This window comes from Mus caroli, unplaced genomic scaffold, assembly GCF_978045245.1.
Source record: "Mus caroli unplaced genomic scaffold, Mus_caroli_1 scaffold_4, whole genome shotgun sequence".
Taxonomy (NCBI): Eukaryota; Metazoa; Chordata; class Mammalia; order Rodentia; family Muridae; genus Mus; species Mus caroli.
This window is the reverse complement of record NW_028227259.1, coordinates 66390855-66407716: the sequence shown is the minus strand read 5'-3', so window position 1 is coordinate 66407716 and position 16862 is coordinate 66390855. Positions and strand designations below refer to the sequence as shown.

Here is a 16862-nt window from a genome sequence, read left to right as displayed (position 1 = left end):
TTTTATAGATGGGGAGCCAGGCTTAGGACTTACTTTCCCAGGCTCTTAGGGTGGGAAGAAGTCCACACTCCAGATCTCAGATGCTCGGTGACTGTGGAATGTGAGAGAATGTTGCTCTCCTTGAAAAGGAAAAAAACAGAAACATGCCTATGGCTTCACAGTAGTGGTCATTTCAACCCCCCTGGCTTTCTCCCAAGGGTGGCATCTTAGTTACTCTTCTGGTGCTGTGAAAGAACACATGACTAGGGCAGCCTATAGAAGAAACAGTTTATTGGGGGCTTACAGTTTCAGAGTGTTTGATTCCATGACCATCATGGTGGGGAGTATGGCAGCAGGCAGGCAGGCAGGCAGGCATGGAGCTGGAACAGTAGCTAAGATCTTAATCTGAGAGAGAGAGAGAGAGAGAGAGAGAGAGAGAGAGAGAGAGAGAGAGAGAGAGAGAGAGAGAGAGGAGATTGGGAATGGCATAGAGTTTTGAAACCTCAAAGCCCACCCCCAGCAATACACCAAGGCCACACCTCCTGATCCTTCCCAAACAGTTCCACCAACTGAGAACCAATTATTCAAACATATGAGCCTATGGGGGAACATTCTCATTTAAATCACCACAGACACACAGCCTTGTTGGGTCCCCATGGAATCATCTGATGTGGTTCGCTTTTAAATCTCTGCCTGGACAAAGTTGGCTCTGCTTTGTGGGCACTGGATTCAGTCTTGTCCCAGCGAGGCCAAGGTCATAAACCTTTAGATCTAAAAGGACCGGCGATTGTAACAATGGTTCAACCCAGACATAGTATTCTATTTCAAAAGAGTCTATTGAGCCCCTTTTTGGTGCCAGGCACTGTGCTAGGCTGGGCCATGGGGAGCAGCAGTGTGTAAGACTACACATTTTAGCCCTGACAGCCCTTTGATAAGACATAGGAAAAAAGGAGCTGTAATATCTCTGCTCTGTTCATCATAGACTGCAGCATCGGAGACTCAGGGACCTCGGGTACCTAAAGACAGACCTTGGGAAGCCCAAGGGAAGCAGAAAACAAAATGCTTAAGGAGATTTTTTTTTTCCTTTTAATTATGGTATCGATAGTTGTAACCAGTACTTTCATTTTCATCATTTGTACCACGATACTTTGACATCTATGCACATGAATTAGCCAAAGTAAAATGCACTGCCTGTTTTCTCGGACAGGTTGTGCAGTACCTATAGACTCCACCGGAGCTCTGGGATGAATTCTGATCTCATCAGCTGGTATCTTAGACACATGGCAGTGCTGCTGCTGCCACCTCGGCCTCTTTGTCAAATAGGCATGTCACAGTGATCCTTGGTACTGAATAGCTGAGTGTTATTCTAATCTGAAAATCTGAGATCCAGAATGTCCCAGAGTCAAAACCTTTTTGGGCACCAATATAAGACTCAAAAAAATGGTTTTTGTTTTTTAAGAGCAGTCCAGGTTTCACGTGCTCACAACGTAGTACAAAACCTGAAAACTCAGCAGGACCGGAGAGATGGCTCAGCAGGTGAAGGTGCATACTGCCAAGCTTAGTGGCCTGATTCCCCATGACTCCACAGAGTGGAAGGGAGTACCAATGACTGCAAGTTAGCCTCTGACCTCCTCCAGCTCATCCTATCACAGTGTACCCTCAAGCCTGTCCACAGTGGGAAAAAAAAAAAAAACAACAACAAATAAAACAACCCCCCACCCAAAACCAAAACAACAACAACAATAACAAAAAAACAAGCTCAGAAATTAGAAATATATGGTCCCAACAACTACTTCCCATAAGAAACACTCTGCTTGTATTATATCAGATGAGCTCTATTTAAATGGTTTCATATATATATATATGTACACATGTATATATATACATATATATGTATATATATATATATATATGAATATGAGTTATATTTTTTCTTGTTTCCCTTGAGGCTCAGAGAGGCTAGGTTAGTAGACCCTCATCCCATCCTCAGGTAGATGCTGACTGAAGGCAGTCAGCTGCCCTCCAGCTCCTTAGACACATGGCTGTGCTGTTCATCGTCACCAGAAGAAGAAGGTGATGCTATGCAGTCATTTTATTCTGTATTAGCTCAGAGGAGACTGAAGTCAGAGGAGAGCAGAGACTCAGGACTGTTCAGTTCTCATTTCTCTAGGTCTGGAGCCACACTAGACGTCAGTGGCAGAAATTCCTCCCAAGTCTCCCTTTCCGAAGGGAGGGCTGCAGAATTTGAAGTGTCCAGTTCTCAGCACTTGGGTAACCCAGTGTTGCTGACAATGTGCATTGCTACTGGTGCATAACCCAGTTGAGGGGCAACCTGAAGACTCCCAGAGCAAGCAAAGCATCAGAAACTCCAGCTCTGTTAAGGCATGATTTCTCTGGGCGTTATTCAGAAAAGAAGTGAAGAGAATTTGCAAAAACTATTCACTAATGTCTGTTAGGGTTTTGTTTGTTTAAGTATTTTGATTTTGAGTAGAAACATCTCTAAGGGCTTTACCCCCCGCCCCCCCACAATGATCCATCTATAAATTCTTGCTCATGATTGGTATTTAGAAGCTAATGTTTTAATTATTTAAACCCCTCATCAAAATAGGAGAGCTGTGTGTTATTGAAAATACAGTGATCAGCAAATGTGAAAAATGCCCAATTTAGACTGGGCGTGGTGGTGCATGACAGCACACAGGAGGCAGATGCAGTCAAATATCTTTGATTTCAAGGCCAGCCTTGTTTACATCGTGAGTTCCTGCCAAGACTGAAACCCTTTCTGTGTGTGTATCGGGGTGGGAGGTGGGCAGGAGAGAGATCAGAGTCAGAGTGAGAGAGACAGAGATAAACAGACAGAGAGACAGCCCAACATTATTAATAATGAAATTTAAAGTGCTTCAGTCTTATATTTCTTTTAATAACGATGGATGTAAACGAGCCTGACAGTAAGCTCACATCCAAATGGAGCCTTCTGAGACTGGAGGACACTGGGTAAGTTTTTGTTTCAGTTTGTGTTTTTTTGTATAGACTTTTTTGTTTGTTTGTTTGTTTTGTTTTTGTTTTTGTGTAGACTCTTACTCTACAGCCCAGATTGGCCTTGAACTTGTAGCAGTCTTCCTGCCTCTGAGTCCCTAGTGCTGGGATTATCAGCATGTCTCACCATGTCTGGCTGCAAGCCAATTGACCTGGCCACTGGTTCAGAGGGTGGAGGTAGATGGAGGCCGTCACCCAGGGCGTCTCATGGATAGAGATCTTTGTGCTGATACTCTAGAAATGACGGAAACTTAAAGGCAGCCTCTGACCCAAGATTCTCAGTTACAGATAACATGAGACAGTGTTAGAACCTGTTCCTTTCAGCTTCCTTAATTTAAGTCCAGCCACTGGAGAGAATGTTAGGTTTTCTTCAATGGGGATTTAATTCACTGAGATCTTTGACAATGGCATTATCAACTGTCTTTGCAGTTAAGATAGCTGAATATAAGTTACAACTTTCAGAGAAGCGCCGACCTTTTCTCTTGCTTCTGATGAATCTCTAGTGACTTAAGTCCATTCTTCCCAGCAGTCTTGTTTTATGAGGGAAGCAGTGGGGATTCTGTGCACCGAAGCCTTGCTTAATCTCTCCCAGTTTGGGCGTCCATTTGTCTAAGTCTGTATCACATCTCCCCCACACAGAGAGGCAGCTTCTGAAGCAGGGGTCTTTTTCTGCAGATGGACACCCGGAGGAGGCCACCCTCTACCCTCTGCCCATTCTTGTTGGGCTCTTGTGGCTTCTGTGCCGGCCCCATGAAGCTCTGATCTTTGTTAGCCAGTGTAGAAGGGTTCTTTTAGCCCTGGTTTGAAGTGGTAAAGAAATACCAATTCAGAGTGGGTTTACTTGTCAATAAGGATCCAGTCCCTTTCCCATAAAATAAGGGATGGAATTTAGGATTGTTAAAACATACTAAATGCACCCTTGGCTTCCAGAGACTGAACCAACAACCAAAGAGCAAGCATGGGCTGGACCTACTACCTCTCTCCCCCCACCCCCACCCCCCATATCTAGTAGATGTGTGCAGGTCCGCTAACAACTGGACTGGAGGCTGTCCCTGACTCTGTTGCCTGCCTGTGGATCCCAGTCCCCTAACTGGGCTGCCTTGTCTGGCCTCTGTGGGAAAAGGTGTGCCTAATCTTGCAGTGACTTGATGTGCCAGGATGGGTTGATACCCAGGGCAACCTCCCCTTTCTCAGAGGAGGGGTGTGGGGGAGATACCCAGAGGAGATGGGGGCTTCGATCAGGATGTGAAGTGAAGAAATAAATAAATTATTGGGGAAAAAAAAATCATACCAAATGCACTCCACACTTTTTAGGTACCTCCTTTCAATCCACAGAAAGTAGGCCACAGTTGGACATTGGCATGCTGACCTTTTGACATCACACGACTCATAACTGAGAGCAGCGCAACTGAGTTGCCCTAAAACAAGACAAAACACACTATCTTGATGTTTAAGGGAGTTTACGATTCTGTGTTGTTGAGCCCTCTATAGCTGTCCTTGGGTGCGGCTTCTGGGTCCTAGGCTGATCATATCTGTGAGTGTGTGGTGTCATTTTCCCTCTCTAAATTGTTGTTATGATGAGACGGGTGAGACGGGTGTTTACCGGGAAGCTCATTGCCACCTGGCACCAAGCAGAGACCAGATGGGAAGGGCTTCTGTGTAGGTGCCTTCTCTTGGCTGCGTAGTTCCTGAGGTCCTGAAGCAGCAGTTTGGATTTTCCACATCCTTGTGCAGAGATAACAGCGCACGGGGCAGTTTTTAAGATCAGCTTTAGAAGTGTCTGTTTAGAGCCGAGGACTGATGCTCACCTTCCTGCTGGAGGCTTTGGCTGCTGGGTACCATGATAAACACTGAGTATCAGTCAGTTTAGGGCAAACTTCATTGCCCTGCTGGGGATGCCAGAGGATAGCCACCTTCAGCAGCCAGGACTAAGGATCTAGGTCTGAATCTAGACCTTTGATCGTACCCTCTTGTTGGCACCCCCTGGGTCTGTAGTTTCCACCCCTGGAGGTTAGTAGGACCTTCTGTGATGCTGTCAAGGAATAAATTCTGGGTTGGAATGATCTTTTTTCTTTCCTTCTTTATTTGTTCTGAGACAAGGTCTCTGTGGCCCCAGTTGTCCTTGATTTTTGTGGCAGTCCTCCTGCCTCAGCTTCTTGACTCCTGAAATTACAAGTATGGATTACCATGCCCTTTCACTCTGATGAGCTGTTGTATTCCAGGCCTGACCTCATTGTCCTGGACTTTGTGACTTTCAGGATACAAAAAGTCACTTACAGAGCAGCCATAATACAGCCCAATACATACTTTCTAGGTAATGTCCTAAAATTCTTAACATAGTTTTTTTTTTTTTTTAACTCTTTTGGGTGTGTGTGTGTGTGGCACTTTTACATTTCTCTACAAGGTCTCCTTGTGGCCTTTTCTGTGCTAGAATGTTAACTGTCTACTGAGTCCTTCCCGAAAACGACACTCACTGGCTGTCCCCAGGTACAAACCCATGTGTCAGCTCCACAGAGACACCACTTGTTTCATTAGAACTAAAAGCTTGACTTGTGACGTTTTAGGGGACAGTATTTCATTTCCATGTGGTCCTTCATCCAATTCATCCTCTTTGGAAAAAATCAGGCTCCTCCCCTTCCATCATAAGTCACTATGAATATCAGGAATGTCGAGAAATATGAACTGATGACCTTGGAGCCTGGAGAGACTGCTCAGTGGTGAAGAACGCTGGCTGCTCTCAGAGAGGACCTGGGTTCAGTTCTCAGTGTCCATCCTTAACTTCAGTTCCAGCGTATCTAATGCCCTCCCTGGCCTCCATGGGGACCAGCTATGCATTGTGTGCACAAACATATGTTTAGGCAAACTCACATACTTATACAATAAAAATACCTTTAAAATAGTGGATAATCTTAGAGAACATGTCTTGAAGGGTACATTTTTGTTCTCCCTCCCTCTCCCTCTCCTTCCTCCTTTTCTCCCTTCTTCTCTCTCCAGCATATATGCGAGTTGCTGGGGATTGAACCCAGGGCTTTGTCCATGCTAAGCAAATGCTCTCCCTTTGAGCACCCCCCGCCCTCTTTTTCCCTTTTTTCCCCTTTTACTGGGTTTCGTTAAGCTTCCCAGTTTGGTCTTGAATTCACTGTGCAGCCCACACAGGCTTTGAGCTTAGGATTCCCCTTCCTCAGCCTCTAGCTAAGATTAGAAGTCTGTGTCCCTCAGATCTGGCTTGTGAATAGTATGTTCTTAAACTAAGATGTGGCGGCTAACGTTTGTTAGTCTTCCGTATCTCTGCAAACTGCCCTCTTCTCTCTTACGTTCAGCATTTATCGGCAAACACGTGTGGCAGATGAGAGTGCTTTGCTCCTTAATAAAGGTTTGCTCCTTAGTGTACGTTTCTTACACAGCATGCATGTTTCAGTATACAATGGCATCTTGAGAATTTCAGGAGCCTAAAAGGGTATGAAAGCTGTGAATGACAGGAGATACTTGGGACATAGAAAGCTGTTCTATAAGTATGACTGAGGCCATCACCCTGCGGCGTGTGACATGACAGCATGGAAGCAGGGCTTAACATCCTTATTCCCTGGAGAGTAAACCAGGGATCACAGGCAGAGTGAGTATCTGCTGCCGTGGGAGTATCTGCTGCCGTGGGAGTATCTGCTGCTGTGGGAGTATCTGCTGCTGTGGAAGTATCTGCTGCTGTGGGAGTATCTGCTGCCGTGGGGGCTTCTGTGAAGAGCTGCAACCCTTTAATATTGTTCCTGATGCTGAGTGACACCCCAACCATAAAATGATTTTGTTGCTTCTTCGTAACTGTAATTTTGATGCTATTATGAATCCTAATGTAAATATCTATGTTTTTCTAAAGGTCTTTTTGGGGTTGTGACCGAGAGGTTGAGAACTGCTGCTCTAGTGTTTCTTGGTGATGAGGAGGAGGTCCTTAGGTGTTCTTAGACTGAATTCTAGCTGGAGGGTATAATGAGGGCAGGGATGAGCGGGTGGGTCGGCTGGGGGCAGGAGGGATCGCAGCTTTCCTGTGTTGTTAACTCGGGCAGATGAGCACGTGATATGTCTCCTTTTGTCACAGCTTTCCTCTTTTTTGTTGTTTTCTCTTGCAGCAGCTGCTGGCTTTCTTGAAGAGTTCTAAGAGACTCCGAACTTGCGAGATAATGAAGTCGCCTAGGGAATATTTTTATATATGTTTTATACAGTTTCTATCATGAAGTCAATGGGCATGCGGATCAAACCCAAAAGGGCATATTTTTGCTATGCTGGACACAGAATTCAGCTTGCTTTGAAAGAAGCTTTGGGCTTAAAAGGTGTGATGAAAGTTTTAGTTCCGTTTCTGAGAAGGACAGAGCTCTTCCTCTTAGACAACCGTCCCCAGTTGCACATTCCTGGCTGTCCATACCCAGGCAGCTACTCCCTTGGACTCATGGCATTATGAACACAGGAGCCATTTCCAGCCTGAGCTTGTGTTGGCGTGCTCACATCTGTTCCTGCACCCCAGATTCCATGTTGACATTGGCGCTAAGATCTTCATACACACAGTTGGGGCGTTACAGAAGACTCTTGCCTGCAAAAGGTCCCAGGAAAACATCTCGTGCCCAGAAAATGATCCCCTAGGACGTCACGGGATCCAATGGAACCACAGGCACCCTGCACTAAAGATTCCTGGACCAACAAGAATTCAGCACTGACTCCTGCTCCCGTCAGCCTGCCCCCTGTCATTCTCTGGTGACTTAGAAGATACAGAGACCATGACTGCTTTTATTGAACTTAATCTACACAGCTGGCTTTTAGTCTGGCTGAGTAAAAGGGAAAAAGGTTTAAAGGCAACCAAAGGCCGAAACAAAACCCTCCTCTTATGCAAACACGCCCTGAGACTTCTGCTGTTTTACTCAGGATCCTGCTGTAGCTGATGCTTAGTAAAGGCTTCCTAGGAAGATCCGCAAGTTTAAGGCTCCCCGTGTTATAGAGTGTTCAGGGGATAGCCTGGGTGACTGAGCCAGATCCTGTCTTCCAACAAAAAAAGTGAAGAGAGGGCTGGGCTATCACTCAGTTGGTAGAGCACTTTCGGGCATGCTCTACCAGTCTTAGGGGCTTCTTGCCTGGTAGGGCTCTCTCTTGGCCTTGTTTTATGAAACGCCTCAAAGTACATAGGTCTGGGATCGGGAGGGTGGCGGGGTGGCAAGCTTTATGCCTTACTTCCATTGGTGTGATACATTAACTACTGGGTGTGGTTTTCAGTTTTTTGTTTTTTTTGTTTTTTTTTTTTTTGCTTTTAATTTGGCTATACAAAAATAAAATAGAAAAAAGGGGGGTGGGATTTTTAAAAATATACCCCAGAGCATTTTCTATTAAAAAAATTTCTGTTTCTGGACACAAACTAACTTTTTTTTTTTTTCCCAAACATTTTATGTGAGTGGTAGATGCAGTTTGATGTGAACCCACACTGGCAGCTAGTGACTTGGTATGTGTGTTGTGTCTACTAAGCAGAGATGCCAGTGTGGATGCCAGGTTCACTGTGGTCCAGGAAGTAGAGTGTGTACTCATGGGAGTAATGTTTGTGCAGCTAAGCCAGTATTTTTACTTAAACAAACAAACAAACAAAAAAACTATACATTTTGCAAAAAAGAAAAAAAAAATTACGTCCTTTAAATGGTGATGGTCTAATATGTAAGATTCTTCAGCTTTAATTATTTTTTAATTTTATTCAATGTAGAGCACTTTCTATAGCAATAAACAAAAACAAAACAAAAATAAGCAAAGATATTTAAGATTGTATTTATATACCCAGAGTACATTTTAAACATTTTCTAATACTTGAGCAGATGGGTGACTGGCTTCCAGAAATGCCAAAAATTAAACATTCAATACATTCAACACATAAGCTTTGTCCTGGTTTGTACAGTCTGGTGAGAATCCTGAGTGTTCCCAGCACAGTTGGCGTTTAGGGTCCCTCCTCCTACCCCCTCCTCCCTCAGAAGTTCTGAGGATCCTCGACAAGTTCACTGTCCACGACACTAATGATGGGCCGCTTCTTGGTGTAAAGGAACGAGTCACTCGGTTGCCACCTCGATGTAAAACATTTTGTAAAGGAAAATTTTTTGGTTTCCAGTGTCAAATGTATTTTTAACTGTCTGGTTTGTACTTTTTATGAATTTTGTACTACCAAAGCAGAGTTAAAAATAAAAGCATTAAACCAGCGTGCTTGAATGAGCTACATCTTACAGGACCAGCTTCTTAAGTCTTAGATTGTTGAGTCATCGTTAGGCTGGTCTGATTGGATTTCCCCTTTTATAGCACCTCTACCTCCCCCCTGCCCTGCCCCCGCCCCATGGATGATTTGGAACATAGAGAAATAAATACAGTGTGGAGTTTATGTGTACCCCTCAGTCTGCTAATCTTAGTGTTCAACATCTTACATCACCATAGGAACATGATCATGACTAAGAAAGCATCATTGGTCCAAGATTGATAAACAAATTAGAACTCAGGGGAGGGGGCGGGGGAGGGGGATTCCCACTTTGCCCTGAGTTATTGCATCATCTTCGAAGACTGCTCACTAGTCCAGTCTCTTGATCACAACACCTTAGTAAGCTGCTTGGCTCTCTACAGTGTCCTTCCATTTGAGCTGGAGAACTTTCTCATTGGAGAAACTTGAGGTTTTGCATTGGTAAGGATGCTGCATGTCAGGGAACATGGAGTTGACATGTGTCATCTTGTGGTTTCCAGCCAGTCATTTGGTTGTCATGTCTCGCAGGCTTCAGTATGTTACAGTTACTATTTGTACCTCTGTAATGAAGAGGGAAGATACTTGGGGAGGAGACTAGTAACCTACCTGTGTTTACATTTTCCTCTGCTAGCTTTACCATCCATTGGAGTTGGCTTCCCCAGGACTCCAATCAACAAGTTACCAAGAGCTTGGCGACTAAGGCAATATAGAAAGCTATTTCAGGCCAGAGCTAGAAACGATGATTTCTCGAGGGTTAGGTCCACCCTGTATTCTGAGGGAGGTGTTAGAAAGTTCTCAGCATTTCCTGGTTTGAAGTTCTGCATCATTATTGATCTGTGTCTTGAAGATATCCTTCTCTGCGTGTATGTCCTATCCCTCCTTTTAAAGCCATCTGCCCCCTGGCTTAGGGGCCCACTGCACTCCATCATAAGAACTCATCTTAACTTGGTTACATTTGCAAAGATCCTAGCTCCCAGAAGGGTCACACGAGTCCTTTTCTAGGTGTTGAAATTTCAGTATCAATGTGGGTTTTTTTTTTTTTTTTTCTGGGTACGAGGGAGCAGGACAAGGGCGTACAACTCCATTCCCTCAAGGATGGTGCCTGTAATGAAAGCTCTTTCAGATTGATGCCTTTGGCATGGTGCTCTCTCTCTCCCCTTCCCCCACACTCCTCTGTCTCGCCTATTTCTAGCCCCTTATTACTTACTGACCCAGACGGTGCCCCAGGCTCTTCTTGTTTTCTTGTTCCTTGCCCCAGTCTGGTAGAAAATATTTAATCTCAATTTGAGGTTTCTACCCTGACTTTGACCATTTTTTTCCTAGATAAAAGACACACGGAACCTTTATATTTACAACAACCCAAAACAGCACAGCTGGGCAAATATCTACCCTCTATGCTATTAAAATCTATTTCCTGTTGATAACCCTGAGTTATTACTGTTTCATCTGGGCTGCTCTTAACTCCAGTTGGCCAGCCCTCAGGGCCGTGCTTTCTTGACTCCTGACCCACGGCATCTTACTCCCCTCTCCACCTTTCTCTCTCCCCTTGTGATCATCTCCAACTCCAATGCTGCCGGGAACACTAAGCCCCCACCTATCTCAATTCTGCCCAGCTATAGGCTGTAGGCATCTTTATTCACCAATCAGAAATAACCTGAATCTATGTGGGGACTCTATGGGACAACCAAGTCTTTCCCCCCTCACTTAGCATTACAATTCATAGCAACAGACCAAACCTCAACATCCCAGTCTTAGGACCAACTGCGTATCTAAGGAGCCCTAAGTCATTTTGCTAGAGAACGGTATTTTTGAAAATAAGGACACAAGCTGTGCTCATTGATACTGGGTGTCGCAGCCTCTGCCCTCTGTATAGTAACCCATATAGTATACACATCTTTGTGTTTCTGTGTGTTAAGAGTCCAAGTCCACATGGTACCTCTGACTCCGTACTTGTTCCATTCATTTTAACCTTATGTTATTTTCAACTTTGTAGGAAACACCACTCTTACTATATAAGAACTTTTTCAATGCAGGCATGCACATAGTTGAAAACTACCCCAGGAGAGCCACCATGAACAGCTGCTTTTGCTTTTGGACTTCGGGTGTCCACAAAACTGGTTATTTGAGTAATACTTTGGAGTGTGTGTAGATGTACTGCCTGGTCATAGGTCGAGGAAATGGAAAAGCTGACATAAGTGTCACCCCAGGAAAAGTAGAAACCTGGGATGTGTGCACTAGGGAAGATCCTGGAAATTCCCCGGATTCCTCACTTCACAGCCAAAAGGGGTTACTTGGGGTGACATACTTTGTTTTGAATCAGACTTTCTGGGTATTCGTGTGATGCAGATTAGGGGTGCCAAGACCTTATTTAGATTTCACGTTTGTCAGTGTTGGGAATGTGGCAAATCATGGCCAGTCTGGATGCCCGTGGTCAGTGCTCTCTGTATCTGGGCTCCTGGAGGATCTATGGTTTTGGGAGTGGGGCACTGTTTATGGTTTTGCACACTTCTGCATTTCCTTCTCAAGTCTGTCTTGCTGGCCAGCCTTGCGCTATCCAAAACTTACAGTTGAAAAAATGAAGGTTAGGGGACTTACAAATGGGGTTCCCACAACTTGGAGCTTTGTAGCCAAGTGTTTGACACTGAGCATCCACCTTGCAGAGAGATAGCACTTTGTCCCCCTCTTCTGGTTGGATGTAGGAACTGCAGTGGGGCATAATCCAGCCATTTGTGTGTACTGGTGTGCAGAACCCCGGTGATGTGTTGGCAGAATGAATAAACCTTTAAAAATAAAGGATATCACTAGCTAGCTAATGGGAGTAAAGGAGCGAGTTTGGTTGTTTTCCTGATCATTTTTTTTTCTGACCCTGTCAATCTATCTTGTTTTTCCCGTCAAATGCTTCCTCACTGTCTGAGGCCACCTGTGTGCCTGTGAACACAGATGAAGGCGGGAATGACTGTGGAGAGAACCTCAGGCCCTAAATGCTGTCATAGAAATGGTGTGACTAAGCAATTGGGACTCAGAGAGATAGCTTGACCTTCGATGTAGAGCTGAGCCTTACCTCTGCCACTCACGCTGTATGTTGGGAACCAGGCTCTTGGCTTCTTTGAGGCTTAGCATTTTCCCGAGCCACCGTTTGCACAGTGGATTTGCTTGTTGTTTTACTTTTGCTTTTTGTTGTTGTTGTTGTTGTTGTTTTTCGAGACAGGGTTTCTCTGTATAGCCCTGGCTGTCCTGGAACTCACTTTGTAGACCAGGCTGGCCTCGAACTCAGAAATCCCCCTGCCTCTGCTTCCTGAGTGTTGGGATTAAAGGGTTGGTTTACTTTTGCATGTGAATGTGGTGTGTGTGTGTGTGTGTGTGTGACATGCCTGTGTGTTGTACATTCTCATGTGTGTGGGCATGCATATGTTAATACTGAGCGTCTTAAATTTCTCTTTACTTCATTGGGGTCTCTAACTAAACCCAGGCACCAGTGATTTAATTAGTCTAGCTACCCAGCTTGCTGTAGGGATCCCTTTGTGCTTTTTTCAGGAGTAGAAAATTCACACAAAATCGTGATGCGTGCCATAGCCTGCCCATAAACTCCCAGAAGGCACTGCCGTTTTAGTGGGTATTGGTGCCACTGTTTTGTATGGCTATAAACAAAATACCTGGGGTTGAATGGTTTCAAAGGATAAAAGGCTTCACTGCTCCCAAGTTTGGGAGGTTGAAAAGTCTGAGCTTAGCAGCCACATTTAATAAAGCCCTTGATGTTCACTGGACAATGGCAGGTGCACCATCACTGTAGCGGGAGCGTTTGTGGGATGGGCCAAGGAAGACTCAGAGAAGAGGAAAAACTCCAGGGGACCCGCTCTCAGGGTAACCAACGCAACCGCACAAGACACAACTCACTCCTTAATTCTGTCTCGAGACCTGATGCTGTCACTTGAGAAATGAACAGTTTGTTCATGAGAGTGAAGCCTCCAGATCTTTTAAGACCCCACGGGCCCTCAACACGATTCCCTTGTGAATAAGGAACGCTAAAAGAAAGACCCATCTTAATATGAGCTACTCACTTCAAGGGTGATGTGACCTAAAAGTCTAAGTGGGGTCAACTCCTGTGTGTGCACCAGTCAGTACGGGATGAAATAAAGGGGATAAAGTTTGTTCCAGATAAGTGCCTCTGTGTTGGGTGATAATTGATGATGTAAGTGGGAAAGGGTCCCTTTATCACTTTAGAGATGGGTGTCACCAGAAGTGGTTTGGAGAGCTTTGGTGTGTAGCAGTTAAGGCTTAGCTTCTACGATGTTGAATGTGACTTGTGAAAGTGAGCCAGTGACCTTAGCCAAGTGACCAGAAGACAGCTAATTGTGATGGTTTGCCAGGAGCTGGGCAGGTGAGAAGCACTGTATGTCTCAGTGTCGTCTTGTGGTGCAGAGGGAGTCCTGGCCATCGCCCCTGCTTTACACATGGATGCGACTGGAGCAATGGGTCTCAGTACGCCCAGGCAGGAGTTCCTTGCAGGCACAACTGATGGAGAGGATTTCAGTCAACAATTCAACCAGTAGCCATCTATCCCAGCAAATTACTTTTGAAGTAGTGTGTATATAGTTATGTCATCTTGCTATAAATAAGTAAGCCATAAATAAATAATTGATAGTTTAAATATGACATCCATTTTTGCTAGACTGTCACTTGGTTTATGGCTGATGTCATGAAAACCTTTATGAGTCTGGATTTGCAAATTCATAGTTTAAGCCTTTGGCTGCTCTTCAGTCATCGTTTTAGACAAGAAGCACTTGGAATGGGATCTAGGGTTTTGCACACGCAGGGAAAACACGTGACTAACCAAGCAATACCCCCAGACTTTTCCTTTTCCCTCTCTCCTGTCCATCTGTCCTTCCTTCCTTGCTTGCTTCTTTGCATTTGAGACAATGAATCATTATATAACCCAGGCTAGACTTGAACTCACAACCTTCCTGCCTCATCCTCTGGAGAGCTGGGATTATGGATATGTACCACAGGTCCCGCTGTTACATTGTTATTTTATGATACATTCCTCATATCATTTTGCTTTCAAAGCATCAGGATTCTCCTTTCTTTGCTTTAGATTTGTATGTGTCTATGCATCTGCCATATATATGTGCCAGAATGCCAATTAGAGTACTTGGTTAGAACCTGTGTGTCTGCCATGTACGTGAACATGTGTCTGGGAAAGTTGGAGGCCAGAAGATGGAGGCAGACACCATGGAGCTGTAGTTACATTGGTCATGAGTGGCCCAATGTGAGTCCTGGGATGTGGGTCCTGGGATGTGGGTTCTGGGATGTGGGTCCTGGGATGTGGATTCTGGGATGTGGGTCCTGGGATGTGGATTCTGGGATGTAGGCCCTGGGATGTGGGGACTCTTCCTCTGGAAGAGTCACAAGCACAAAGTAGCAAGGTTCTAACTAAGCACTCTAATTAGCAGTCTGGAATGTGCAGTTTTTGATAAGGAAAATAAGTGAAATTCTTTCCCTGTTTTCTGGCCTTTAGTTTAGTTTCATATTAACTATTCCCAAATGCCTGAAAGTGACTCCCCAGCAGTCCCAGTGAAGGAACAGTGGTAGGTGACTGGCATTGGATGCGCGTTTTCAAGTGCGCGCGCGCGCGCGCGCGCGCGCGCGCGCGCGCACACACACACACACACACACACACACACACACACACACACACACAGAGAGAGAGAGAGAGAGAGAGAGAGAGAGAGAGAGAGAGAGAGAGATGCTGCATATTTGGTCAATATTAACCCTGTTTATTTGCAGAGTGTTTTTAGAATTTCAAGTTCATTTGCTCTTCTAAACCAGTGGTTTCATAGGCCCAGTGGTATGGGAAGGAAAGAGTCCACTCTGATATTTTAATTATTTCTTCCTCTTACTATTGCTCTATGACATAGAAACCACACCAGAACAAGACAGTGCATTTATTTATAACGTGCAGGTGTAGGGTGAGTGTTCAGTATTTGTTCTTGATGACCTGTGTGAGGTCAGCAAGGTGGTTATGACTGTTACCACCTCAGTGTTGGTAGGCAAGGCTAGGGACCTGCCCACATCACAGTGTGGATGTCAGGGACCCACCCACTCAAGGTCCAGCAAGTCTCTAAGGTCTGAGGTCTAGATATCTGTGTTCTTTCCTTTTCTTTCCTTTGAAAAGGCAAACAGTGCACATTTCCAGGGCGCACTAAAGTTGCAGAGGGTCCGTGTTTATGCTAGAAAATAGGAGCCGTCTTCACGGCCGTCTTCACAGAGGCCCAGAAAAAGGGAAGAAATTTAAACCTATGGTTCATAGCAAGAGACGCAGGGGACTCTAGGGGGAATATGACTAAATCTCGTGTGTGTGTGTGTGTGTGTGTGTGTGTGTGTGTGTGTGTGTGTGTGTGTGTGAGGTTCTGGGCAAGGGCTCTGGGGTCAGGACTTCTGGACACTGGAACACCATGATTCTTGCCTGCATTGTTAGGTAAAGGGGTGCTTTCTCCACATCTGGGGTCAAGAGAAAGGGGAGTGAGAGGCTCCTCAAAGGATATCTCCTTTGCCCTTCCTTCCTTGGGATTTTAAAGATTAAATTCAAGATCAATGAAAACTAATGTCACCAACCCCCCAACAGCTTGGCCTAAGCACTGGCTCTCCATTGGGATCCTCACTCAAGTGACTAAAACTGGTTGTCCTACTCTGTGTCCCTCCCCCCCTTTCCTGGCTCACCAGAGAGCCTGGTTCAAACAGAGCAGAACAGTGTGGGAGGAACTGCCTGCAGGAAAACTGGTCCTGATTCATGGGGCCCATGCTCCTCTAGATAGCAGACACGCGTATATGTCACCGGGACCTGACACACAGACATCATTGGGCAATCTTGAGGGACGTCTCCTCAAGCCACGTGCAGAGCATTTATTCTTTCATTCAGCAAAGGTGGTTAAACTTAGCTACTACTTAGTGCCAAACCTGAGCTTGGCCAATGGCACCTGCTTGGTAGTTCCTTTAGTGGGAAGGACAGCAGATAGGTGACTTCAGGGGGCTTACTTTAATAGGCATGTGAGTGTCTGACTTCAGTCAGCATCCTGGCTGCAATCAGTGGTTTTGTTTTGTTTTGTTTTGTTTTGTTTTGTTTTGTTTTGTTTTGTTTCTTTTATGCAGAGGCTGGTGGGCTTCAGGAGACTGCTCCTGGCTGGGACTTTTCACACTCAGTACATAAATCCTCCAGTAACACACACCGCACAAATCCTTGCACATAAGAGGTTGTGGCTCCAGCCTTGGTTACACAGTCAATCTGAAGCCAGCCTGGGTTATATGAGACCCTGTCTCAAAAAGCCCACAATACAGGCCTATTTTTCCATAACCAGGGAAAGCACTTACCATAAGCAAATGTCAGCTTCTGTGTATCTGTCGCCGTAATAGAATGCTGTTAAGTGGATGCATATAATCTAGAGAAAAAGTAAAATAAAGCCAGAGAGAGAGAGAGAGAGCATTCTCTTTTCCATCATGAAGATGCTTGTGAGATAAAGTCAGTCAGCATTTCAGCATGGACAGGAGAGGGTTTGCAAAGCCCCTCCCTAGCTCAGGAGCTACTGACAATTGATGGCTGCTGGTATCGTCATCTTTA

At 45.1% G+C, this 16862-nt stretch overlaps 1 protein-coding gene across 1 annotated transcript in view; it reads left to right on the top strand.

The window, feature by feature from the left end:
* Rell1 (RELT like 1) overlaps positions 1–9221 on the top strand; it is a 61350-nt gene extending 52129 nt beyond the window's left edge. Inside the window, exon 7 of the mRNA XM_021162445.2 lies at positions 7131–9221. The gene's annotated coding sequence lies outside the window, so the exon portion shown is untranslated. The remainder of the gene's footprint in view (positions 1–7130) is intronic.
* The last annotated feature ends 7641 nt before the right edge of the window (positions 9222–16862 follow it).